We start from the raw sequence: 26,351 nt of genomic DNA on the forward strand, positions 1-26,351 counted from the left end.
TCCTTCCGCATTGGTCTGGCCGATTTGGCCCATCTCACCCAGCAGAGCGACCTCTCTTCTCCTCCCTCTCTATACGCTCATAATCCTATAGAAAGGAAACGTGAACAGCCATGATTCCTCCTCTCCTTTTATTTCCCATAAACCCATCGGTTTCCAAAACTGAAAGGCCTTATCGTGCGCCTCCACCTCTTCTTCAACCTCGATCACTTCATCTCCTTCTTTCACCCACACTTACACGCGCAGAGAAGAGAAAACCTACAGCCACTATGCACCCCTCCTCTAACTTCCTTAGTACTTCACGGTTTCCAAATCCGTGAGTACATGGACGAGCGCCCCGATCTCCTCTCTCATTCCTCTCAGCCCTCCTGCCTTCTCCCACCTTTGTTTTGCCAAGAACCCTCCTCAAACAGCTGCTGCTCCATGGACACGAGAGCTTGTTCCCGGCGACTCACCACACCTCCATCCAAATCCTTGCGCTCGAAGGTCCTGCTCCATGTCATGATACCATTCAGAGAAGAAGGAACGCGTTCCGTCGACCACACGCGAAGAATTTCACATGTCCGTCTACACCGTTCGTCCAGTTCATCGCACTGTTCCGTCAAACTTGGTGAGCTTCTATCAAATTCCTTTTGCACGTGTACTTGTCATCACCTAGTGTATCCCTTAGACATCATGATTCAACCTATCTATGTCGTTGGCCACGTGTGTCCAAAACCAAATTTGATTTGATGGCATCGGCTTGTCTTTTTATTTTTGTCCATCGAATGATCTTGTGGTCAACATATGAAATTTATCTTGTGGCTGTAGAAACTCACTGGGGAGTTAGATTGTTGGTTCTATCTTGTGAATGGTAGAATAGATATAATCATACTCGTTTTTTTGTATTCAACGGTCTTTCGAGTATGGTTAATGTGTTCTTGATATTATTATGAGTGTATGCTAGATATCTCTTAATCTGTGTGTCATGTGATTTATTAGATTTATTTTACTCTTGTTAAAATTGTTTTGGCTCGATAATTTGTGTGACCACATATAATCATTTTTATGATTGTGTATTGTTTTTTTAGGAATCATTCTCATGTTTAGTGTTTTGTGTCGATTTTGTTTGAGTTACTAATATAGTTTTATGTGTTGTCTCGTATTGGTATTGTTTTATGTGTTATGGTGTCCTTCCTTATGCATGCGTACAATATTTGGTGAACATTCGCCATGTTTATAATTTTGTAAGATTATTCTAAGCTTTGCTTTGTTTATCGAATCATGAAATACTTCATATCTTGACTATTTAATTTTGTTTAGCATGTTGATATCTTAGATATGGTTTACATATTCATTTTCATCGATGCCGCATGTTCGTTTTATTGGTTTGAAATCGTGGCATGCATCTGATAGTTATTAGGCATCATTTGCAGGTGTTTTGCATGGTTTTCTTTATGCTAGATGTCAAGTAAAATGCCTTGTTGTTTGGAAATGAGTGCATTATAGTTTGTTGCGTAGAATATAATTCCCAAGTTGTTCCTCTTCTTTCTAGATGTTTGTTATCCATGATTTCATGGTTGGATGCTTTATGTCATTCATATTTGTATTGCTATATAGAATCATTCTGATGGAATAACTAGTTTATTGCATATTGATAATTATCATGTGTGTTTATTTATATTAGTTTATTACCATGCCGTGTTAACAATTGCTTATAGTAGAATGCATGTTTGGTTGTATGTGTACCATGAACTATATCATTTCTAGTTTGTATTGTATGACTACACATTTGGTTAGCCTTGATTTACATTATAGTAGTTTGTTCATCTTGTACATTCTTTTATTGAGCAACTTCTTGCTTTATCAATACTATGCCATGTTGTTGGGATTGTATAAATGGATTGCATAACATGTGTGTAACAACCCGCGTGTTCTATGATGCCCAGGTTGTCCAGTTATGTATTAGCAAGTCTAGGTTGTACTAGGTAGAAATACATGTATTCATGTTATTGCTAGTATAGCACATCGTTTGATGTGATTGATGCCATGACCTAGGTCTGTACTTGCTTAGTATGTTTTTCCCTTTTGCTTACAAGTCACAACTAACATGATAGTGTTGTGTGCTAATGCCATTCTTGATAGTCATGTTCGTTGATATTAACTAGGTTATCTCATAGTTATGAGTTTTACTCTATTGGTAGCATATTTTGGGATCTCGTGTGATGATCACCCATGCTTAGCATCATATCGGGTTTATCTTACTATTGCATTTGTTGTGTGCATGTCCTTTGTCATATCTATTATATCTAGTTGTTGCATTGTTGTATGTCTAGCCATCGTTGTGCAATTGATCTTTCAAGTCTTATGAAGTTCTGAGTTTTATAGTTGCCTACTTTAGTTCTTCCTTGTAGATGTTTAACTTCTTACATCTTGGCCTTAGGAGTGTTTTAATACTTGTTGATATGACTCTTATGCTTAGGACGAGTCATATGTCATGTCAGTAGAGTTATGCTTTGATGACACACTCAGTGTGTGTATCGTGCTTTATTATTGCAAGCATGTGGTGTTAATATTGTTGTTGGTGGTCATTAGTATTACTTATTCTTTATTATTAAGACCATCTCCCAGTTTAGTATCTTGCCAGGGTCACTTATATGTTTGAAGCTTGTGTTATTCGTCAAGACATATTTATAACTTATCATTCACATACCTTGTGTAATATGTGTCCTGTTGTTTAATTGTGTGGCCATAGTATTGGTTTGATATAATGAAGTTGATCTCATTTTACTTTAGTTTAGCTTTAGGATAGAATCTATATCCAAGTCAATTCATGTGTTGTATGTTGTTTCATTCCTTAAGTACTATGGTTTGTAATGTTGGTTGTTTGTCTTATGGAACACTTGCTTTCGAATTATTATGTAGTTGATGTATATGTTTTTTACTGCTATTGACCATTATAGATATTTAGATTCCATCTAAATATTTATTTGTGGTTAACTTTCACCTTTATCATGCAATGTTGTGATTGTGTAGTCTTCCTTAGCCGTGTCAACCTAACCAATTTCCCTTCGTTGAATCATATCTCTTACCTTCCTATCTTGCTACTTCATTTTGGAATCTCCATCTTGATCAATATCATGTTATCCATCCAGGCTTAATTTGTTTTGGATGTTATTTGGATTTACTATTGTTTTGGTATTTATTTGTTTTCCATTTGGTATCGTTATGACGATTAGGGAGTGACAATGATGTTGTACATGGACATAATCAGGTTACCGAAGAAGGACTCAACAACGAAGGCATGCCTCCTTCTTTGATCATACTTATCCTATGGTTTACAAAATTGCACTGAGTTTTATTGTTGCTATGTGCATGATATTTTAATTCTCGTAGCTACCATGTCGATTGACACATTTACCTTGATCCGCTTGTCGCCTATTTACATGACACCTGAGTACAAGTGTATAATTTCAGTAGAGTAGAAATGCTTAGCCATGCTTATCAACCTATAGGTACTTTGTTGAATGACATTTGAAACTTCACTCTAAGCTAGGCCAGTTGGCCTTGTTGATCTTCTCTATCCTCTTCTACTCTGGGTAAAATTTACCATCTGAATACTGGCGCGGGCGACAGCTGAATCAAGGATTGAAGGAGCGATTGGCCGCCCTTCACGAGTTGAATGGGGCAATTAGTCGTCCGTGCCGCTTAAGGCCTAATAAGTCTTGGATTTGAAGATTGTGATAACAGTACAGCCACATGCTATATGGGCACTGGCTTGGTCAAGTAAGCTAGTCAGCCTTAGGTGTCGATGTTGCCGTACCGCAGATGGGATAGCTGCCTTGCGAGGAGTATCCTCGGCACAGATGGGGGAACCGGTTTGAGGACGTACTCTCAGTTCCGTGTGCCAGACCCAGTGGGCATGTCACATCTTTGGGGGATCTAGTCCAAAGACCTCGTCACAATCTCTCTGCCGGTATACCAAATGGTGTACTATGCTAGCGACGGCTAGTGGCAACAAGTCGGGATTGTGTTGTGTGGGTAAAGTGTACGACCTCTGCAAAGTGTAAAACTATTCGAATAGCCGTGTCCATGGTCATGGACAACACATGAATCTTTCTTGACATATAGGACCTGTCTTGCTTATTCCCTCTTTGTCCCTATTCTTGAAACCTATGAAGGACGTGAGTTGATCGAGGATCCTCACTTGATGAAAGTTGTTCTGGAGATAAAACATGTTTCATCTAAAACTGCTTGCATCCAACTACTTTATTTGTTAAACAAAATTAGCTTTACGCAAATGAGCCATACATCCTTCCTTTGAAGCCAGATGTAGCTATTAGGTCCTTCCCCGAGGGATGAGTACGTAATGTACTCATGGCAATAATTTTGTTGACAACAGAGTTCCATGAAGACGAAGATGACGACTATGACAACTATGGCGATCTGTAGAAGTGAGGTCACAGGGACTACATCGACTGCTTGTGGTTGAGATGGAGTCTCTACGCATTGTACTTTCCGCTGTCTTCTGATTGTAGTAAATGTCATGAGACATTTCCCTATGTATGCCTTGTGGCAAGATATATTTAAACTTGTAATACCTTTTATGCATTGTGCAATGATATCATTTTGCTGTGTTATCAACAATGATCCTAGGGTTGACAAATATACACAGGAGGGTCTGGAAGTTAATTCCGGGTCCTCACAGACGTGGGCGCCTCCGCTTCCCCACGCTGCGTCGGCAGCCGTTCGACTTGACGAGACTCCGCTCCGATCTCTTGGCGCGCCCGGAGCGTGGCAGCGGCATCCACTTGGCGTCGACGATAATCTGGATGGGGTTGGCATTGGCCTCGCGTGGCCCACTGTTGATGATGGCGTTGATGGTGTTGCCCATAGCCAGGGCTCCTTGAAGTTTTTCTTCTTTTGTTCCCCGCGAGGAATCGAGGAAAACCCCACGGGGGCATGTAAAATATCTTATAATGCTTTTCCTATAACGTTTATTATTCCTCGTATAAGGTTGCGGCTGTGGATCTCGCTTCGGCATTGTTCTCCCTTTTCGTTCTCGCAGTAGCTTAGTGCTCTATGCTGGCAGGTCCCAGTCCCCAGCTAGGCTTCAGCCCTCGATGGTATTCCAGGTCGCGATGCCGTGGTCAAGGCTAGGAGGTGAGCAGCCCAAGGTCCGGTAAGAGCACTTGAGGCGCGATTCTCAAGAGGTCCCCTTTGGCATGCAAGCAGCTCCCTGGAGGCCGAAAAGGGAAGTAGCATTGCCGGAGCGAGTTTGTGAGAGTGGAGAATATCGGACGGAGAGATTCACGCCGTCATGCACGGGTGACTTATATTTTGGCAAGCCTGAGGTGGTTCCTTGTGCGACGCCCGATTCGCGTTTTAGCGGCGTTGCTACTAGGTAGGGCTCACGATGGACTCCCTTTTCCTCGCTCATCTGAATGATCTGCGTCCTTGGGTCCTGACCCTCGAGCGAGGCTCAGCCGCCTCTGGTATGCCAGGTCGCGATGCTATGGTCAAGGCCGGGGGGTGAGGCTGGAGAGTCAGTAGGAGCTCCTGAGGCGTGATGCTCAGGAGCCCCCCCTCCTTAACGCACAAGTGAATCTCTTGAAAAAAGGGGCAGCTGGTGGGGCCACCCGTAGCTATGCTCTAGAGATTCCTGTGGGTTAGTTCGAGGGGAGAACACAACTCATAATCGCGTTTGTTGTCCTGTTGTTGATCTTTCTGCAAGGAGATGTAGGCACTGAGGATCTGGTGAGGTGACGTGCGCGGGACGGACCATGAGCCAGAGCTCAATCTCTCGTGTTTGTCAGCGTTGCAGGGATGGACCCAAGCACAAGCGCCGTGCTAGCATGTGTAGCCCCCATCGCGGGATGAGCAGGAGGCCGGTCAGCAACACGGGAGGCTGCAAAGGGCAACAAGCAAGCAGGTGAAAACATAAATCATCTTGTGGATTGAGGTAACGTTAGTTTCGATAGATGCAAAACGGCACATGCCACAGGGACAGACCCACGCGGCCTGGGGATGATGCAGCCCGAGGGGCACCCCCAACAAAGCAAATTAAAGACACAAAATGAGACATGTCACAGGGATAGGCCCATGCGACCTGGGATAATGCAGCCCGTGGGGCGCCCCTAACTGAATAAACTGGAAAATTTCACCTGGCTCTGTCGCTGAAGAGATGTTGGAGTGGCTGAAGATGCGTGCCGAAGAAGTCGCTCCTCACGAGCCACTTGGGTCCTGGACCTTGGGAGGCTCTGAAGGCTCAGGGGGTTTGTGAAGAACCATTGCCATCTCCGCTGGGACCGCGTCGTGCCTGGCCTCCTGAGCCGCCACGATGCTCCGCAGGCGACGTTGGAAGGTAACAGCCACGCTCAGTCAGGCCAAAAGGCGTGCGAAAGTAGCTGTGAGGGGGCCCCTCACAACAACCAATGCACGATGACCAGAAGCGCTCCTGGGATGCGGCCCTGTTGAGCCCTAGAATGTTGACGCAGACGCGCCACTCATTGTCCTCGCCAGGACAAGGAGCCGGGGCGGCGGGGGCCGTGCATGGCTCTCGCCTCTTGAGGCTCCTCCGTCGTCTTGACGATGAACTACTGAGCACTTGGCATCCCATGCCCTTGCCCTCGTGGGGGAAAAGTGTATTGAAGCACGCCTCCATATTGTGCCCAAGCACTTCCCTCATGACATTGGCTAAGTCAGAGGCCCTCCATAAGAGAGTCCCCGAGCCCAGCATGAGGAGGGCGCCGGGTGCGCCTAACACCACTCTCCTGAGGCTTTTGGCAGAGCAGCTGCTTCTTCTTCTTGGGGACAGCCTCAGGAGGGTAGATGGTGCCTTCGTTGTGTGGGTCCTTGACCGCCGCAGCCTGGTAGGCGTGCTCGAGGGAGCACACTGCGTCCTTCTCCTCGCAGGCGATCGTGATGATGTCGTAGTTCCCTGGCATCTTGAGGACATTGTAGCCATGATGGGTTACCGGCATGGACTTGTCCAGGGTTGGATATCTAAGAATGGCATTCTACGGAACGCGGATGTGGGCCACGTCGAAGACAATGAGCTCGGTGCGGTAGTTGTCACGCAGGCCGAAGGTGACAGGGAGGCGGATCTGCCCTATCGGGGTGGTGGAACCGTCGGTCACTCCTGAGAAAAGCTTGGTGGGCTGCAGCTGATCATATGGCACCTGGAGTTGATCAAATGTCTTGATGGAAAGAACGTTGAGCCCCGCACCGCCTTCGATGAGGGTCTTGGTGACAAGGACATTGCTGATGACGGGCGAGCAAAGCATCGGGAGGGCGCAGGCAGTTGTCGCGCACTTGAGCTAGTCGGACGAGCTAAAGGTGATGGTGCACTTCGACCACCTGAGCGGACGTGTGGACTGGAGCCTATGGAGGGCTGCGTTCACCTCGCGAGCGAACTGCTTGAAGATGCACTGAGAGGCTAGGGCCTGAGCGCCGCCCAAGATGTAGGCGATGGAGCGCGGCTCCTGGAAGTGCCCAATCCCCTCCTCTTGGTGGTGGTGGTGGCAGCGGAGGGAGGCCGGTGTTGCCCTGAGGACGGTCCTCATGAGGCTGGTCTCTCCAGGCGCCCTCACGAGGCCGCCCTACCAGCGGTCCTCACGAGGCTGATCTCGCAACTCCTGGCGGGAGTCATGGTCGTCCCAGTGTCCTCCACTTCGACCTTCTCCGCGGTTGTAGCCTCGATCATTGGGCTCGGGGTGTCGACCGAGGCGCCCATCACGTATGGCCCTGAGCTCTTGAGAGTCATTGGTGTTGTGGCTGTGTACGTTGTGGAAGATGCAGAATGGAGGGCTGCCCTTGGATGACTCTAGGTGGTCGCATCCGCGCTTCATCTTTGGTTCCGCCGCGAACACGGCCGCCCCTTTGCGCTTCATGTCCTTGGCCTTGGCCTTCTTGTCTTCTGGGTTGGCCGCCGAAAGCTCAATGAGGGAGAGGTGCCCTTCCTCAGCTCTCGCGCACTTGGTTGCCATGTTGAACATCTCCAAAAATGTGCACAGGTCCTCATGGATGGCGAGCTCCTCCTTCATCTTGACATCGTGGACGCCATCAGAGAACGCTGAGATGATGGCCTCGTCCGAAACCATGGTGATCTTGAGGAGAACTCTATTGAAGTGTTTGATGTACTTCTGCAGGGTTTCCCCTGGCTGCTGCTTGATGCATCACAGGTCACCTGCGGCAGGCGGGCGATCACGAGTGCCCTGGAAGTGGGCGAGAAAACGCTCGCGCATCTCGCCCCAGGAGGAGATTGATCCCACGGGCAGGTTCAGGAGCCACGAGCGCGCGCCATCATTGAGAGCCATGCGAAACCAGTTCGCCATGACCTTCTCGTCGCCGTTAGCCACCTCGATGCTTAGCTCATAGAGCTGAAGGAACTCCGTTGGGTCGGGGGTGTCGTCGTAGCGCAGAGGAAGGCCGGGCTTGAACTTGCGTGGACAGACGACGCTGCGTAGCTCGGGAGTGAAGGCGAGGCAGCCTGCGGTGGTCACGGGAGCCCGTCATGGAGGTGGAACCTAGTCTTGGCGCTCACGCGCCGCCACCACAGGCGGCGCGTGGTCTTGACGTGGTGGTGCAGGGAGCGCTGGAGCACCTTCTTGCGGGCGCTGGACCTCCTGGCAACTTTCTCCTTCACGCGCTGGCACCCCGCACGGCGGGTCACACCGTGGGGCCGTGTGTCTTGGACCGAGGGCAACGTCCTGATGGGGAGGTGGCGGAGTGCTCCATGGGCTACGTCGCTCGCAGTGGGCGGCGGGCGAGGCAGCGAGAGGGATGGTGCAGGGGAGCCCCCAGTCGTGCTGACAAGCTCGGCGATGCAGGCTAGCCAATCCTCATAGAAGTCGTCAATGGGGCGATTACGCAGGTGCTCACGCACCATGAACAGTGCAGCCTGTGCGTCCGCCAGACGAAGTCAGCGACGAGGTGGCGATGCCCCCATCTCGCGCGCACGGAGGGGTGCAGCGACGAGGCCTACTGCTCATGCCCCGTCGAGCCGGTGGCGGCGTTGGTGGCAGGTGATGGAGAACGACGGGGAGGCCCACCGACGGGCACCGTCTTGGCGGCTCAACGCTCGGCACGGGCTCAACGAGCATCAGACATGGAGGTGGTGGAGCGGCAGTGGGTCGACCGACGAAAGAGAGGCTTCGATGCACCCCTACTTGGCGCGCCAAATGTCAGATTCGGGGTTCTGTAGACCCTTGAGAGGTTCGAACTCTAGGGTGCGTGCGAAGAACTCTACCCTCCCAGTCTGCCTGCTCAAGGATTCCACGGCCTAGCTCGACAAACCCAAGGGACAAGAGACACAGTGGTTTATCCTAGTTCGGGTCACCTTATGGTGTAATACTCTACTCCAGCTTTGTGGTGGATTGCCTCGAGGGGCTGAGGATGAACTTGTACAGTGGTGGAATGGCCTCATGACGTGAGGTGTTCTTGAGCTCGATGAGCTGGTGGATGAGAGGATGATCTGAATGATTCGTCTGCTCTATGGTGGTGGCTAAATCCTATTTATAGTGACCTTGGTCCTCTTCCCAAATGTAGGCTGGAAGGGATCCCACAGCGGCCAAATGGAAGGGAGACAACTAGTACAAGCTATCCTGGCAAAAGTAGTCTTCGCCTACAAAAGGCTCTGGTGGTGACGATGTAGTGGGCTCCGCGATGACCTCTGTCCTGCCGTCCTGGCGGTCTTGGTCTGATGTCGCTTGAAGCTACGTCGGTATTTCCCCAAAGAGGAAGGGATGATGCAGCACAATGGCGGGAGGTATCTCCCTCAGATATGAAACCAAGGTTATCGAACTAGTAGGAGAACCAAGCAACACAACGTAAACAGCCCCTGAACAAAGATAACAAATCCTCGCAACCCGACGTGTTAAAGGGTTTGTCAATACCTTTCGGGTAATGGTGCCAGAAATTGGTGCGTGACGGGAGAAAGTTGTAATATATTGTATAAATAGATCACAAATAAAATAAAGTGCAGCAAAGTATTTTTCAGTTTTTGGATTAATAGATCTGAAAATAAAAGCAAATAAAAGTAGATCGCAAAGGCAAATAATATGAGACAGAGACCCAGGGGCCGTATACATCCCACCAAAAACATTTTGGGAGGTGTATCCATCCCACCAACGAAAACGACTTAGAGTTCCCAATACTTTCAATGCCTAGATATATCGTAGGCGGTTCCTAAACAAAAAATAAAGTTTATTCCTTTTTTCACCATACTTTCACTTTCCATGGCTAGCCGTATCCACGGTTGCCCTATATACCAACACTTTCCAAGGAATTTATTATTTGACAACATAAAGTAAATTCATCTTTTTATTTTTGGACTGGGCATCCCTAATACCTTTGCCTTACTCTCGTGCAATGACAAGTGAATAAACACTCATCTTTAGAATAACACATCTAGCATGGAAAATATTAGCCACCCCTCACCGCTCCGCGAGCGAAACAAACACACAAAAGAGAAGTTTGTTTTCGAAAATTAGAGATGGCACATGCAAATTTTCTTAGAACGACAAAAGAATACCGCAAATAGGTAGATATAGTGGACTCATGTGGCAAAACTGGTTTAAAGGTTTTCGAATGCACAAGAAGTGATCATACTTAGTGCAAAATGAAGGCTAGCAAAAGATTGAGAAGCGACCAACCAAGAAATGAATAATCTCATAAGAGAGCATTAAGAATAACTAACACCGAATAATGCACCATAAGTAGGATATAATTTCATTGCATAACTATTGACTTTCGTGCTTGCATAGGGAATCACAAACCTTAACACCAATATTCTTACTAAAGCATAATTACTCATCAAGATGACTCACATATCACATCATCATATCTCAAAACTATTACTAAGAATCAAGTTTATTTTGTCCAATTATCGTCATGAAAGTTTTTATTATATCCTTCTTGGATATTTATCACATTGGGAGTGATTTTCATATGTTGCTTTTGACAAGCTCAAACAAATATGAGTGAAGATCATGCGCATAATATTTCATTCTCTCAAATTAATTTAAGTGAAGCAAGAGAGAATTTCTTGAAAAATATTACTAACTCTCAAATAAATCTAAGTGAAGCAAGAGAGCATTTATTCAAAAATACTAAGAACACCGTGCTCAAAAATATATAAGTGAAGCACTAGAGCAAGTCCATAGCTCATAAAAAATTTAAGTGATGCATAGACAACAATTCTAACAAGTCATGACATAATTTTGGCTCTCTCAAATAGGTGTGTCCAGCAAAGAATCAAGACTTAAAACATAAAATAAAACAAGCAAAGATTCATATCATACAAGACGCTCCAAGCAAAACACATAGTATGTGACAAATAAAAATATAGCTTCGAGTAAAATACCGATGGTCGTTAGAAGAAAGAGCGGATGCCACTCGGGGGCATCCCCAAGCTTAGTCGGTTGCTCATTTTTGGGTAATAGCTTGGGATGCTGGGGCATCCCCAAGCTTAGGCTCTTCTACTCCTTATTCCTTCATCCATCGTAAGATAACCCAAAACTTGAAAACTTCAATCACACAAAATTCAACAAAACCTTCGTGAGATCCGTTAGTATAAGAATAATAAATCACTACTATAAGTGATGTATAAAACCAATTCACATTTTGTTCTTTTATTATATCTACTGTATTCCAACTTTTCTATGGCAAAAACTCATCAAAGAAAACCATCGAGCCATCAAAATAAGCACACAACACAAAGAAAACAGAATCTGTCAAAACAGAACGGTCTGTAGCATTCTGACTATTTCGAATACTTCTGTAACTCAAAGAATTCTGGAAAATTAGGAAGACCCAAGAAATTTGTATAATGATATACATCAAGAGGAATGAGTATTTCATTGCTCTCTGGTAAAAAATGAGAATTATTTTCGTGAGTGCAAAAGTTTCTGCTTTTTCAGCAAGATCAAACAACTATCACCCAAGAAGATCCTAAAGGATTTACTTGGCACAAACACTAATTAAAACATAAAAACGCAATCATAATACTAACATAATTGTGCTAATACTCAAGTTCAGAAAGCAAAAAATAAAAAAGAAATTTTATTCATTGGGTTGCCTCCCAACAAGCGCTATAGTTTTACGCCCTTAGCTACGCATAAGATTTCAACGATGCTCACACGAAAGATAATAATTGAAACACAAAGACAGGATCATGAAACATGTGACAAACACATTTAAGTCTAACATACTTCCTATGAATAGGAATTTTATATGAAAACAAATTGTCAAGACAAGAAATATCTGGCATACGCAAAGGAGAGGAATAAAACATTGACAATCTCAACATAACGAGAGGAAATTTAATAACATGAAAATTTCTGCAACCATATTTTCCTATCTAATAATAATTATATGTAGTATCATAATCAAATTCAATAATATAGCTATCATATAAAAATTTCTCTTCACGATCCACATGCATAAAAGTTTTATGATCTTCCAAGATAGTGGGATTAACATCAACTAAAGTCATAACCTCTTCAAAGCCACTTTCATCAAAAAATTCATAAGAATGAACACTCTCCAAATATGTGGGATTATTTCCACCTAAAGTTGACACTCTTCCAAACCCACTTTCAAAATTATTGCAAATAACGTAGTCATCATGAGGCTTAAATAAATTTTCAAGATCATAAGAAGAATCACCCCAATCATGATCATTACAAGCTTGGGGTTTTGCATATTATGAGCACAATTGACATTAATAGAATTTGTAGTAAAATCATTGCAATCATGCTTTTCATGCAAGGAGTTTTCATGAATCACTTCATAAATTTCTTCATCGCAATTTTCAGATTCACGAATCTCAAGCAAAACTTCATAAAGATAATCTAGTGCACTCAACTCACTAGCAATTGGTTCATCATAATTGGATCTCTTAAAAAGATTATCAAGTGGAGGAGGATCCATATCAATAGATTTTTAGCAAGCAAAGATGCAAGCAAATAGAAGACACATGGCAACATAAGCAAACAAAAGATTCAACGAGAAAATGGCGAATGACAAAAAAGAGGGCGAATAAAACAGCAATTTTTTGTGAAGTGGGGAAGAGGAAAATGGGATGCAAATGGAAAATAATGTAAATTGTGAGGAGATGAGATTTGTGATTAGGAACCTGGTATATGATGAAGATTCTCCTCGACAACGGTGCTAGAAATTCCTTTTGATGTCGCTTGAAGCTATGTCGGTATTTCCCCAAAGAGGAAGGGATGATGCAGCACATCGGCGGTAGGTATTTCCCTCAGATATGAAACCAAAGTTATAGAGCCAATAGGAGAACCACACAACACGATGTAAATAGTCCCTGCACACATATAACAAATCCTCGCAACTCGACGTGTTAAAGGGGTTGTCAATCCCTTTCGGGTAACGGTGCCAGAAATTGGTGCGTGACGGGAGAAAGTTGTAATAGATTGGATAAATAGATCGCAAATAAAATAAAGTGCAGCAAAATATTTTTAGGTTTTTGGATTAATAGATCTGGAAATAAAATCAAATAAAAGTAGATCGCAAAGGCAAATAAGATGAGAAAGAGACCCGGGGACCGTAGGTTTCACTAGTGGCTTCTCTCGAGAAAATAGCAAACGGTGGGTGAACAAATTACTGTTGGGCAATTGATAGAACTTCAAATACTCATGATGATATCTAGGCAATAATCATTACATAGGCATCACGTCCAAGATTAGTAGACCGACTCCTGCCTGCATCTACTACTATTACTACACACATCGACCGCTATCCAGCATGCATCTAGTGTATTAAGTTCATGGAGAAACGGAGTAATGCAATAGGAATGATGACATGATGTAGATAATATCTATCTATGTAGAGTTAGACCCCATCGTTTTATAATTAGTAGCAACGATACATACGTGTCAGTTCCCCTTCTGTCACTGGGATCCAGCACCGTAAGATCGAACCCTCTACAAAGCACCTCTTCCCATTGCAAGATAAATAGATAAAGGTGGCCAAATAAAACCCAAATATCGGAGAAGAAATACGAGGCTATAAGTAATCATGCATAAAAGAGATCAAAGAAACTCAAATACTTTCATGGATATAAAAATATAGATCTGATCATAAACTCAAAGTTCATCGATCCCAACAAACACACCACAAAAGAGTTACATCATATGGATCTCCAAGAGACCATTGTATTGAGATCAAGAGAGAGAGAGAGAGGAAGCCATCTAGCTACTAACAACGGATCCGAAGGTCTATAAAGAACTACTCACGCATCATTGGAGAGGCACCAATGGAGGTGGTGAACCCCATTCAAGATGGTGTCTAGATTGGATCTGGTGGTTTTGGACTCTGCGGCGGCTAGATGAATATTTCTTCGACTCCCTAGGGTTTTGGGAATATTTGGGTATTTATAGAGCAAAGAGGTTGTCCGGGGGGCACCCGAGGTAGGCACAACCCACCAGGGCGCGCCTGGGCCTCCTGGAACGCCCTGGTGGGTTATGCCCCCCTCGGGGCACCCCCCAGGTGCAGCCAGGGCCCGTTCTGTTCCTTTTTCCCCATAAAAATTCTCCGTAAAGTTTCGTGGCATTTGGACTCCGTTTGATATTGATTTTCTACGATGTAAAAAACATGGAAAAACATGAACTGGCACTGGCACTATGCCAATAGGTTAGTACCAAAAAATGATATAAAATGACTATGAAATGATTATAAAACATGCAAGATTGATAATATAACAACATGGAACAATCAAAAATTATAGATACGTTGGAGAAGTATCATGGTCTTGTTGCACTGATATGGGAACCTTTGCTTAATTCCTCGGGACTCCGCGCCTGCGCTTGCCTCCTTGGCACCAAAGGGGAAACTGGTATGCTGCGCCTGCTGGCACCCGCCTGGCCTTGGTCGTCATGGCTGACGTCATGTGAACCTCACAAGGTGCACCTTGCCTTGATATCTCTGCTCCTCGGGAGCCAGCCTAGCGAGGCCGCCCCCAAGGAGGTCTTGCTATCGTCCGCCTCGCGAGGGTCTTGAATTTTTGTTGCTGAAGTTGGGCCGTACCGGGCCTTTGATGGGGCCACGCCGTGGGCCATAGGCAGGCAAGTCTGGGTACCCCTGTTCCCAGGACACCGACATATGCCTCCATCAATGGGCTTTGGTAGTCCTTGTTCACTTGTCTGACCACAAGTTGTGAGTCTCATCGAATAATGAGCTTCTTGATTCCTAGTTTTGTCGCAATCCTGAGCCCGGCAAGGAGCCCTTCATACTCTACAGTATTGTTGGTAGCCTTCTCCTGAGGGAAATGCATCTGGACGATGTACTTAAGGTGCTCCCTAGTGGGAGCAACGAGAAGCACGCCAGCCCCTGCACCTTGTAGGGAGAAGGCACCATCAAAAAACATAATCCATTCCTAGAGCGCTTCCTTGTCAGGGACGACTGTCTCCAACACTTCTTCATCAGGGGTTGGTGTCCATTCTATGATAAACTCTGTCAGTGCTCTGCTCTAAATAGTTGATGTTCCATCAAACCTCAAACTAAAGCTGGACAACTCCAAGGCCCATTCCACTATTCTACCGGTGGCCTTGGGGTCTCTGAGTATGCGTTGCAAAGGAAAGCGAGTGACAACTGTGATCTCGTGGTCTTGGAAGTAGTGGCGCAGTTTTCTTGAGCCCATGACGAGGCCAAAAATCATTTTTTGCACACTAGAGTACTTTGACCTAGCCCCCTACAACAGGGAGCTGACGAAGTACACTGGGTGTTGCCCCACCTTCTTCCTTGCTGTGACCTTAGAACTTCCACCGCTGCCTTGCTTTTCTTTGCCTTGAACTGCATCTGACCTTGCCAGGACGGGTTCGCTTTGTTCTCCAGAGGGGACAGTGTTTGTGGGTGCTGCTTCATCCACTTCCCGTTGCGCCACCAGTACTGCACTAACCACTTGATTGGTTGCCGCTAAGTATAGCAACAACGACTCTTGTGGCTTGGGTGCGACTAAAGTGGGCATAGAGGGAAGATAGGTATTCAAAGCTTGAGCGCAGCATCTGCCTCTGGGGTCCACTCCACGGGTCCTGCCTTCTTCCAGATTTTGAAGAATGGCAGGGCATGCTAGGCGGACTTGGAAATGAACCTGCTTATTGCGGCAACACATCCAGTCAAACGCCTCACGTCCTTAACTGTCTTGGGTGCTTGAATCTGCTCAATAGCTTTGATCTTGTCGGGGTTGGCCTCTATCCCCCGATGGGATATGAAGAAGCCAAGTAGCTTGCCGGAAGGAACACCGAACACACACTTATCTGGATTCAGCTTCAAGTTGATCCTGCACAGATTAGCAAAGGTCTCTCCCAAATCCTGAATGAGGGTCATTCTGTCCTTGGTTTTGACCACTATATCATCCATGTAATCTTCAATGTTTCTGCGTAGCTGGGACTCAAAACCAACCTGTACTGCTCTTGCAAAAGTGGATCCGGCGCTCTTCAACCCGAAGGGCATCCACACAACGCAGTATGTGCCACATGGGGTTATGAAAGCGGTCTTCTCTTTGTCTTCCTTGGACGTGAAGATCTGGTGGTACCCGGAATAGGCATCCAGAAAGGAAAGCAGGTCACACCCGGAGGTGGAACCCACAATCTGGTTAATGTGCGGCAAGGGGAACGGGTCCTTCAGGCATGCCTTATTTAGATCTGTGAAGTCTATGCAAAGCCTCCATTTCTCATTTGCCTTGCGCACCACCACTGGATTTGCTAACCACGTTGGATGAAACACTCCTTTGACCAAACCAGCTGCTTCAAGTTTTTTGATATCTTCAGCAATAAACTATTGCCGCCCCATAGCTTGCTTCTGGACCTTTTGCTTGACGGGTCGGGCATGTGGGCAGACAGCAAGGTGGTGCTCGAGTACCTCCCTGGGAACATCAGGGATGTTAGATGGTTGTCATGCAAACACATCGAAATTCGCCCACAGGAAGGCAACAAGCGCGCTTTCCTATTTGTCATCGAGGGTGGCACTAATAGTAAAGGTACTATGAGCGCCAGCCAGCCCTGCCAGGACCTTCTTCACAATAGGTGTAGCATCTTTGGATCTTTTGCTATTGGAACTCTCCGGCAAGTCATCAACAGGCGGCGCGCACTATGGAGAAGTGCGCTTCCCAGATTCCTCACAGGAGCCCTTGTTAGCTTTCTTCTTTTTCTTGCTTTCCTTGGCGGGAGTATTGGCTTCTGCGGCCTTTGCAGCGACTACTTCTCGGTACATCTTGTCCACGCAAATGATTGTGACCTTCTTGTCTGATGGAATGGAAATGACGCCCATCGGCCCTGGCATCTTCAAAGTGTTGTGGGCATAGTGGGATGCTGCCATGAACTTGGCCAGAGCTGGGCGGACAAGGATTCCATTGTACGGCAGGGGGAGGTCAACCACATCAATCACGATCTTCTCGGTCCAATAGTTTAACTCCCCTCCGAATGTCACCGGCACTGTGATCTTTCCCTTAGGACGACTCCTGCCGGGGTTGATCCCTTGGAATGTACCCGTATCCTTGAGTTCATCATATGCTATCTAGAGCTTGCTGATGACCTTTGCAGAAATCAGATTCAATCCGGCCTCGCTATCAACCATCATATTTGTGACCTTGAGGTTGCAGATTGTTGGTGAGACCAATAACGACAAGCACCCTACCACGGTGGTGTGGTTAGGGTGATCCTCTTCGTCAAAGATGATGGGTGTGCAGGACCATTTGAGCGGCTTCCGAGAATCTGCCGCTGGCTCGACGGCATTGACTTCATGCGTCCACTGTTTTTAAGTTGGCGGTGAGAGGAGTGCAAAGATGCACCCCCATCAATGCATAAGGCGTCAGTGGCTTTCTAGAACTCCTACTCGACGGTTTCCTCTTCATCTCCTTCATCACTCTCATCACTGCAATCCCTCTTATCATAGCCTCTGGCGGGTTTCCCTTGATTCTGAGGAGCATTGCCGGGGTGGCTTGCTCTGCCGCCTCGGCCCTTCCTGCCAGTGCCATCTTGATCCTTCTCCCTATCACGCTTCTTGTACTCAGCTCTCTGCTTCTTGACGAGTTGCTCAACCTGATGACACTCCTGAAGATCGTGGCCCTTGGTCCGATGGATCTTGTAGTACGGACCATCACCTCTCCCAGCCTTCTCGGTAGCCGCAACTTCCCGGTAGTTAGTGCACGCGACAGCTTCCTTGTCAGGGGCCTCGGTCTTGGCCTTCTTGCCAATACTAGGCATGCTTGATCCTTCAACTATCATCACCTCTCTGTCCTTGCACTTCTTGTTTGCTTCTTGCTCTTTTTCTTCTGGCTGGTGGTGTCGTCGTCCTCCTTTGAGTCAACGTCAACACCATCCTCCTCACCGGGGAGCCGCCTCCCCTCTTCTACACACGCACACTTATCTACCAAAGTGTATAGCTCTTTCATAGTTTTGGGCAACCACACGTTCATTTTAGAATGTATCCTACGGTTGCGCACATTGGACTGGAACGCAACTATCATAGCTGCAGGGTGGATGTCTGGAATGTTCCTGTGCACCCAACTGAATCTCTGCATGTTCTTCCGCAGAGTCTCTCCTTCCTTCTGCGGGAGAAGCTACAAGTCACTAGGCCGCCCGTAAAGGCACCAATGAACTCGTGGCACAGGACAGCACAGGTCAAAATGGAGTTCTCCGGTAGGTGCATTGGCCAAGACCTCATGTTTGGCTTGAGTGTCAAAGGGAAGTAGTTGGCGAATGCCTTCTCGTCTCTTCCCCCGGCAGCTTGAACAGCGATGGTGTAGATGCTCAAGAACTCTGCCGGATTTAGTCTTCCATCGTACTTCTCTAGTATCTCTAGCTTGAACGTATGAGATGATGGCCAACGGACTCGCCGCAACTCGCCAGTGAAGCCAAGGCACCCAACCTCAAAAGGTAGGTACCCACCTTCACCGGTTGTGGGCTCGTCGATGTTGGGGCCATTGCGCCTAGCAGACTGGCAGTGGGTGTCGTGGCGTCTCTCGATGGTGACGTGCGCGTCTTCCCCTTGCTTTTCTTCCAGGACTCGCCGTTGGCCTTGACGTGCTCGAGGGCCGGATGAAGCCATCAGGACATCGTCGGGTTCTTGGTTGCGTAGTTATGGCGGCGGCCCCTGCGCCAAGTTGCCGCGAAGGAGATTATACTATGGGGGTGGCCCCTCCGGTGCGGCCAGCGGCTTGGGTCATCGTTGCCCGTGGAGGCCGTGATGGACCTGCTCGCTGTGATCCTCCCGCCTCCATGAAACCAATCAAACTCTGAATGGTGGCTCTCCACTCATCCTTCTGATCGGCTGCTGGCGGAAATCTCAATAGCAGTTGGGCCTGCGCCATGGCCTCCGAAGCAGTGCTTGGCATGGATGACGATGTAGACCGCAGTGTCGCCTGACTCCGGATGGTGTCGGAAGTGACGATGTCGTGTTCTCATCGTTGTGAGCCAGTCGCCGGGGTGGCGTGGTGAGGAGGTGGAGGCGCTTGGGGATCATCGGCTCCATTCAGCACATCGGTTGGGTCAGCTCGTCTTAGGGGAGGCGCATGCCCTCCGACCGCGCCCGCAGCGGGAGCGGCCGGAGAGTTGCTCTTCGCCCCAGAGCGAGTGCCACCGCTGCGGCTGTGCCCTTCGGCGGGGCGGAGAGGTGCAGACGGAATGATCTCTCCACCCATAACTTGTGGAGTGTTGCCGCTAGGATGTTGTTGGCACTGTCCTTCTTCGGTGCCTCGTTCTCTTGTTTTGGCTGCAGGGGAGGTGGTGACGATGACGCTTGTGCCGGCCACGTCCCCCGCAGCGTCCGCATCCCCATGCATCCCCATAGCCCCCGCAGCATCGGCGGCCGCATGCGACGGGGCCTTCGACGTGGACGGGTGAGCTGCGGCACCGGGCTTCTTTTTGGGCACAATGGATGATGAAGCCGTCGATGACGAAGATGATGATGAAGATGACGCGCTGCGTATGCCTATTGGGTTCGTGCAAGCACTTCCCCCTACCTGGCGTGCTAAAGATGTCGTGGGAAACCACGGCCACCTATGGGGCCATCGGCCCCTTTGTGGTTCGGCAGGGGGAAGAGCATGTTGCACAAAGACCGGAGGGCGTAGCGTAGCACGACAAAGATCACACAGGCAGTTTTACCTAGGTTCTGGCCGCCGCAAGGCATAAAACCCTACTCCTGCTTTGGTGGATTGATGGGAGGACCGTGGTGGAGACTCAACGCTCTAGCCCAGCAGGGTTGCGTCGGGGCAAGAGCAGCTACGCGCTTATGAGTGTACAAGGGTATGAATCCTCTCTATGGTTGCCATGGCCCTCCTTTTATAGATCAAGGGGTCACCACAGTGGCAAATCAATCATTGTGTACTGATTAGATAGCAAGCAGTGCTATCATACCTAACTCTACAGACGGGGTAGAGCGCATTAAATGTTCCGCTTAGTGTCACATCGCGGCGTGCCCGGCAAGCCTTTCCGGGACATTCGGCCACCTCCTCGTCTGTCTGCTTGACATGTCTCTGGACGGGTTTCATTTGGGGGTGATTTCCGCTGGAAGTGGTTGCCATGTGTCAAATAATAGCCACTTAGTCACTTGGGGGCTCGACACCGCACTGATTGATGACTTGCGTCGCTGTGAGGTGAAGAGGTGGAGCCTTGGTGGGGTAGTCCGCCCTCATCGTGCCTGGCAAGCCTGCCTGGATAGCCTTGAGACTTGTCTTCTGGGCAACCTCGACCTCGTCGGGCTCACCTGCCCGACAGGTGAGGTTTTTCCATAGTGGTATCTTGCTCCTTTAGCTTGTCTTGGTCTTCTTAATCTGCCCTTTGATCTCTCAAAGAGCTATCTCTACAACTTGGTCTCGTCTTGGACGTTGCAACCTTGCCCTTGTGTCTGTGTACAGTATAGGCAACATACAAGGGGTTTGTTGCACCAACACTTCCGTTAGTGGTGTCATGTGGATGTCAATTACATGATACTTCACCATACTTGGGCCTAACGGAAGGCATTGTGGAGTAATAAGTAGATGATGGGTTGCTGGAGTGATATAAGCTTAAACCCTAGTTTATTTCTTAATACTTCTTTCATAGTTGCGGGTGCTTGCGAGAGGGGTTAATCATAAGTGGGTTGCTTGTACAAGTAAGAACAACACCCATGCACTGGTCCACCCAGATATCAGAACATGACTAGACGACAATTCCCATGTGTCCTCAAGAGCGTTTTGCTTTATACAAGAGAACTTTCTAGCTTGTCCTTTGTAATAAAAAGGATTGGTCCATGTTGCTGCACCTTTGTTACAATTGGTATTTGTTACTTATTATGAATTATCTTGCTACAAAACTATCTACCACTGCTACTTTCAGTACTTGCAGAGAATACCTTGCTGAAAACCGCTTATCATTTACTTCTCCTCCTCATTGGGTTCGACACTCTTGCTTATCGAAAGGACTACAATTGATTCCCTATACTTGTGGGTCATCAGACACCCACTGCATACATTGGCGGAATCACGGCATGTCGGCGGAGGACGCCAGCACATCTGCGGCCGCCGCCGACCCCAGAGAAAAGTAGACCATGGGAGCCGCTGCCGCTTGGGTCCCATGAAGGCCACTGCTACCGTGTCATCGGCATAGACACATAGTGTGTTTCCCGGTTTAGAGCACAATGTCATGGAAGCAGAGGATCAACTCTTACCCTCCATCATCACCTTGAGCAGAAGCGTAGCCAGACATACCAAAGTTATGACGGAGGCGGAGGCCATGGAGGTGGAAGGCACGGAGGGCCGACACGGCCAGAATTATATTATACCTGCCTCTAGAGGCTCTTCGCGTTTAGTTAAAAATGTCTGAAATGTAATTAATTTCCTACGGTCTAGCTTTGTGTTTGCTCACACTGATATGTTTCTTGCTCTCAGCAACCATCTCTGCCTCACCAATTTATTCGCTCTATGGACGTACTCTACATGGTGTTGGCACACCCAATATCGCCATGCCCTTATATTCCCATTGTTGTATTGCTATTAATCTAATGCCACTTGTAAAATCATGCAATGTCACAGAGGGAGTAATATGTTGCTGCCAATCTAGTGCCATCGATAAATCCAATGGCACTTGCAAAATGACGCAATGCCATCGATAACTCTTTTACATATTTTTGCAAGAATGGATGCCAATCTCCATCTCAGGCATGTTTGTGCAAACAGAAGAAGATACTTCAATTTTAGTGGAACTCCACAAAATTATACGAGAGTCCCTCCTTCGGCATTGCTAGAAAATGCACCTTTTGCATCAATGCTCTTAGAAGGAATTTGTGTTTTGGATGTGAACCAAAGGTTGTTGTGGAGAATCACTGATGTTAGTAGTAAGAATTGGAGTTTTTTCTTTATTTATAATTCTCCTCACATTTTTTCTTTTGAAGTGAATCATTGAGATGCATAAATTATTTCAACTATGGCTATTAGTTGGTTGTGGACATTATCTATGAATATGAATATATCTATGAACATGAGTTTGATGTCAAAGTTGAACTAGGAATGTTGGGATTGCATGTGAACTACATCAAAGAACGCAAGGCTAAGAGAAATAGAAAAATCAACAGAAGGGTGACTAAGCAATGGATTGCTAAAGAAGAACAACCGACAACTAGATGATCTCCAGGGCCTGTGTAGCCGTGTTTGACTCACTAGCGTCAAGATGAAAATACAAAGTTTATAATTTTTTATCCTACGACATGGTGGGTCCAGTGAGTAAATTGAGATCCTACAAATGATACAGAGCCTAATCAAGTGTATAGGAAATTGTTTGTCTCACCTATTATTGTTTAATAATATGCCACACTATTGGATTGCATGGCAATAACCCTAGCCAAATAGACAACGTGGTTTGACGGTGTTTTCGCCTCACGGCTTGCCTAGGGCCTAGCCTGGTCCTATGTTTACTACTGCTGCTAGACACATACCATGTCAAAGTAATTTTTATCAAAAGAGGAGGCTCTCTTAGATTTCATTAACGAAACCATCAAGGACACACAAACCATCCACCGCTGCTAGTCAGGTTCTCGATATCAAAGTTATTGAAAGGTACCAAAGCTAGTTTTACATGTTTAGTGCAGCTCGTCTTTAACTTGCAGTATTCCTGAATATGTGCCCAGTATCCCGTATTTGATCTTGATTGCTCCTCTACATGTTGGCATTCATAGTTTTAAAATCCCAACATGGAAATAAAATATAGTAATACTCACACATCTTGTAGGAAATATTAAAGTACGCATCTACCATGTTGGCACGAGTGATTTTTAATATCCTACTTTGTGACTATTAAACTTTCCTAGAACTACATGGTGGTTTCTGTAACGCCCTCGATGCGGCTATATCTACTACGTGTCGAAGCACGACTTAGAGGCATAACCGCATTGAAAGCAATGTCGCAAGTAAGGTAATCTTCACAACAACCCATGTAAATAGATAAAAGGGGTAAAGGTACATAGTTGGCTTACACTCGCCACATCACACAAATACATGAATAACATTACAATCATCCAATACACTCATGGTCCGACTATGGTACCAAAATAAAAGATCAATCCCAACATGCGACACGGTCCCCGATCGCCCCAACTGGGAACAACTACTAATCATCTGCGAAAGACACATAGTAACGGCGAGAGTCTTCGTCGAACTCCCACTTGAGCTCAAGAGCATCGTCTGGAACGGTATCATCGGTCCCTGCATCTGGTTTGGAAGTAATCTATGAGTCACGGGGACTCAGCAATCTTGCACCCTCGCGATCAAGACTATTTAAGCTTATAGGTAAGGCAAGGTAATATGTGGAGCTGCAGCAAGCGGCTAGCATATATGGTGGCTATCCTATTCGCAAAAGAGAGCGAGAAGAGAAGGCAAAGCACAAACGAAAAACTATGATCAAGAAGTGATCCTAGAACAACCTACGTCAAGCATTACTCCAACACCGTGTTCACTTCCCGGACTCCGCCGAGAAGAGACCATCACGGTAACACACGCGGTTGATTCATTTTAATTAAGTTAAGTTTCATGTTATCTACAACCGGACATTAACAAATTCCCATCTGCCCATAACCGTGGGCATGGCTTTCGAAAGTTCAAATCCCTGCAGGGGAGTCCCAGCTTAGCCCATCACAAGCTCTCACGGTCAACGAAGGATATTCCTTCTAGCGGGAAGACCCGATCAGAGTCGGCATCCTGGTTACAAGACATCATCGACAATGGTAAAACAAGTCCAGCAACACCGCCCGAATGTGCCAACAAATCTCGATAGGAGCTGCACATATCTCGTTCTCAGGGCACACTCAGATGAGACATCCTACGAGTAAAACCAACCCTCAAGTGGCCCCGAGGTGGCCCCGCAGTCTACTTGGTCGGACCAACACTCAGAGGAGCACTGGCCCAGGGGGGGTTTAAATAAAGATGACCCTTGGGCTCCGGAAACCCAAGGGAAAAAGAGGCTAGGTGGCAAATGGTAAAACCAAGGTTGGGCATTGCTGGAGAAGTTTTATTCAAGGCGAACTGTCAAGGGGTTCCCATTATCACCCAACCGCGTAAGGAACGCAAAATCCGGGAACATAACACCGATATGATGGAAACTAGGGCGACGAGAGTGGAACAAAACACTAGGCAAAAGGCCGAGCCTTCCACCCTTTACCAAGTATATAGGTGCATTAAGATAACAAGATAATATAGTGATATCCCAACAATAAACAATGTTCCAACAAGGAACGATCTCCAATCTTCACCTGCAACTAACAACGCTATAAGAGGGGCTGAGCAAAGCGGTAACATAGCCAATCAATGGTTTGCTAGGACATGGTGGGTTAGAGGTTTGACATGTCAATTTGGGAGCCATGATAAGCAAGTGGTAGGCATCTTAGCATAGGCATAGCAAAAGAGCGAGCAACTAGCAAGCAAAGATAGAAGTGATTTTGAGGGTATGATCATCTTGCCTGCAAAGTTGTCAGACTTGACTTGATCCTCGTAAGCAAACTCAACGGGCTCCTCGTTAGCGAACTCGTCTCCTGGCTCTACCCAAACAAGACAAACAAGCAAAAGGAACACAATCAACCACGTGCAATGCTCAAACAAACATGATGCAAACATGGTATGCTATGCGGGATGCGGTATGTGATGCATATGCAAGATTTGACAAGGAATGATTGAACCTGGCCTCAACTGGGAAATCCAAGAGTGCCACTGTAAAGGTGAGGTGATTTCGGTTGAAATCGATATAAAGATCACCGGAATCGGATGCACGGTTTGGAAATGGCAAGCAAAACAAATATGGCACCGGTCTGCGATAATCAGCAAGTAGCCATCTAAAAGCCTCAATATAATTATGCTACAGCACTCAAACATGACAACAAAATACATGGCAGGGATCCACTCATGATGCTTGACAAAAGATGAACACTGAGCTACGGCTAATTCATCAATTAACAGGTTCAAGAAAGCATGGCAAAAGTGCAAATGATAACAGGTTTCAGACTTAGTGAAATTAACACAAGTCTAGAATTTAACATCAGGTAGCACACTTTGGAGCATGAAAAGTATATGCTACAGGAACATAACATGGCAAAGAAAGGTATGACATGAAGCTACTAAAAGCACTTAACAAAAGTCCCTTAGTGACCTTGAGCCAAAAGGGATCATAAAATACAATTGCAGGCATGTGAACATGGCGAAAACATAAACAGATCTCAGACTTAGTGAAAAACTGGAGCATTCAAATCAGTTAATGAGTAGGCATGTTCACGAGCTCGATGCACTCACTACAGAGCATGACATGACACACTAAGCATACACCCATCAAGAATACATGGAATAGAAGCTAGACATGGCAAGAACAACAACATAGCATGCACGGATCAATAGCAACATCCTCGGCAAAATCTCTAAGAAGTCAACAATCTGCCATGATTCACGAAAGAGCAAAAGTAGAGCTCGATTGACTCAAGCTAGGGTGCTCCATAATTGCAAACAAAGACATGAATGGATAGAGCACCACAATGTTAACAAATCATCCTTACTTATAATCCTCAAAAGAGGCACGGATCACTAGGAAACAACATGAACATATGGCATAATGACAAAATCAGGATAAGGACTTAGAGAAAATTCTAAGTCCCTGAAATCAGCATTACCGAGTACGCTACTTTGCAAGCTTGTGCTAGTCACCACACATATCACAAAAATACATGGTAAGCACCTCTGTAAAGATGGCATGGAATATAACAGAACTCATGTAGAGCTCAGGAGCATATCATGCACACATTAATCATGGCAAAAATGACAAATATCTATTTGATGAAACAGATCTGACAATTTTATCACATAGCCTCTTCCAACAGCATTTGGGGCACCAAGATGAGCTCAAATG

The sequence above is a fragment of the Triticum urartu genome, chromosome 7A (assembly GCF_056163025.1).
Source record: "Triticum urartu cultivar PI428250 chromosome 7A, HENAU_Tu73, whole genome shotgun sequence".
NCBI lineage: Eukaryota > Viridiplantae > Streptophyta > Magnoliopsida > Poales > Poaceae > Triticum > Triticum urartu.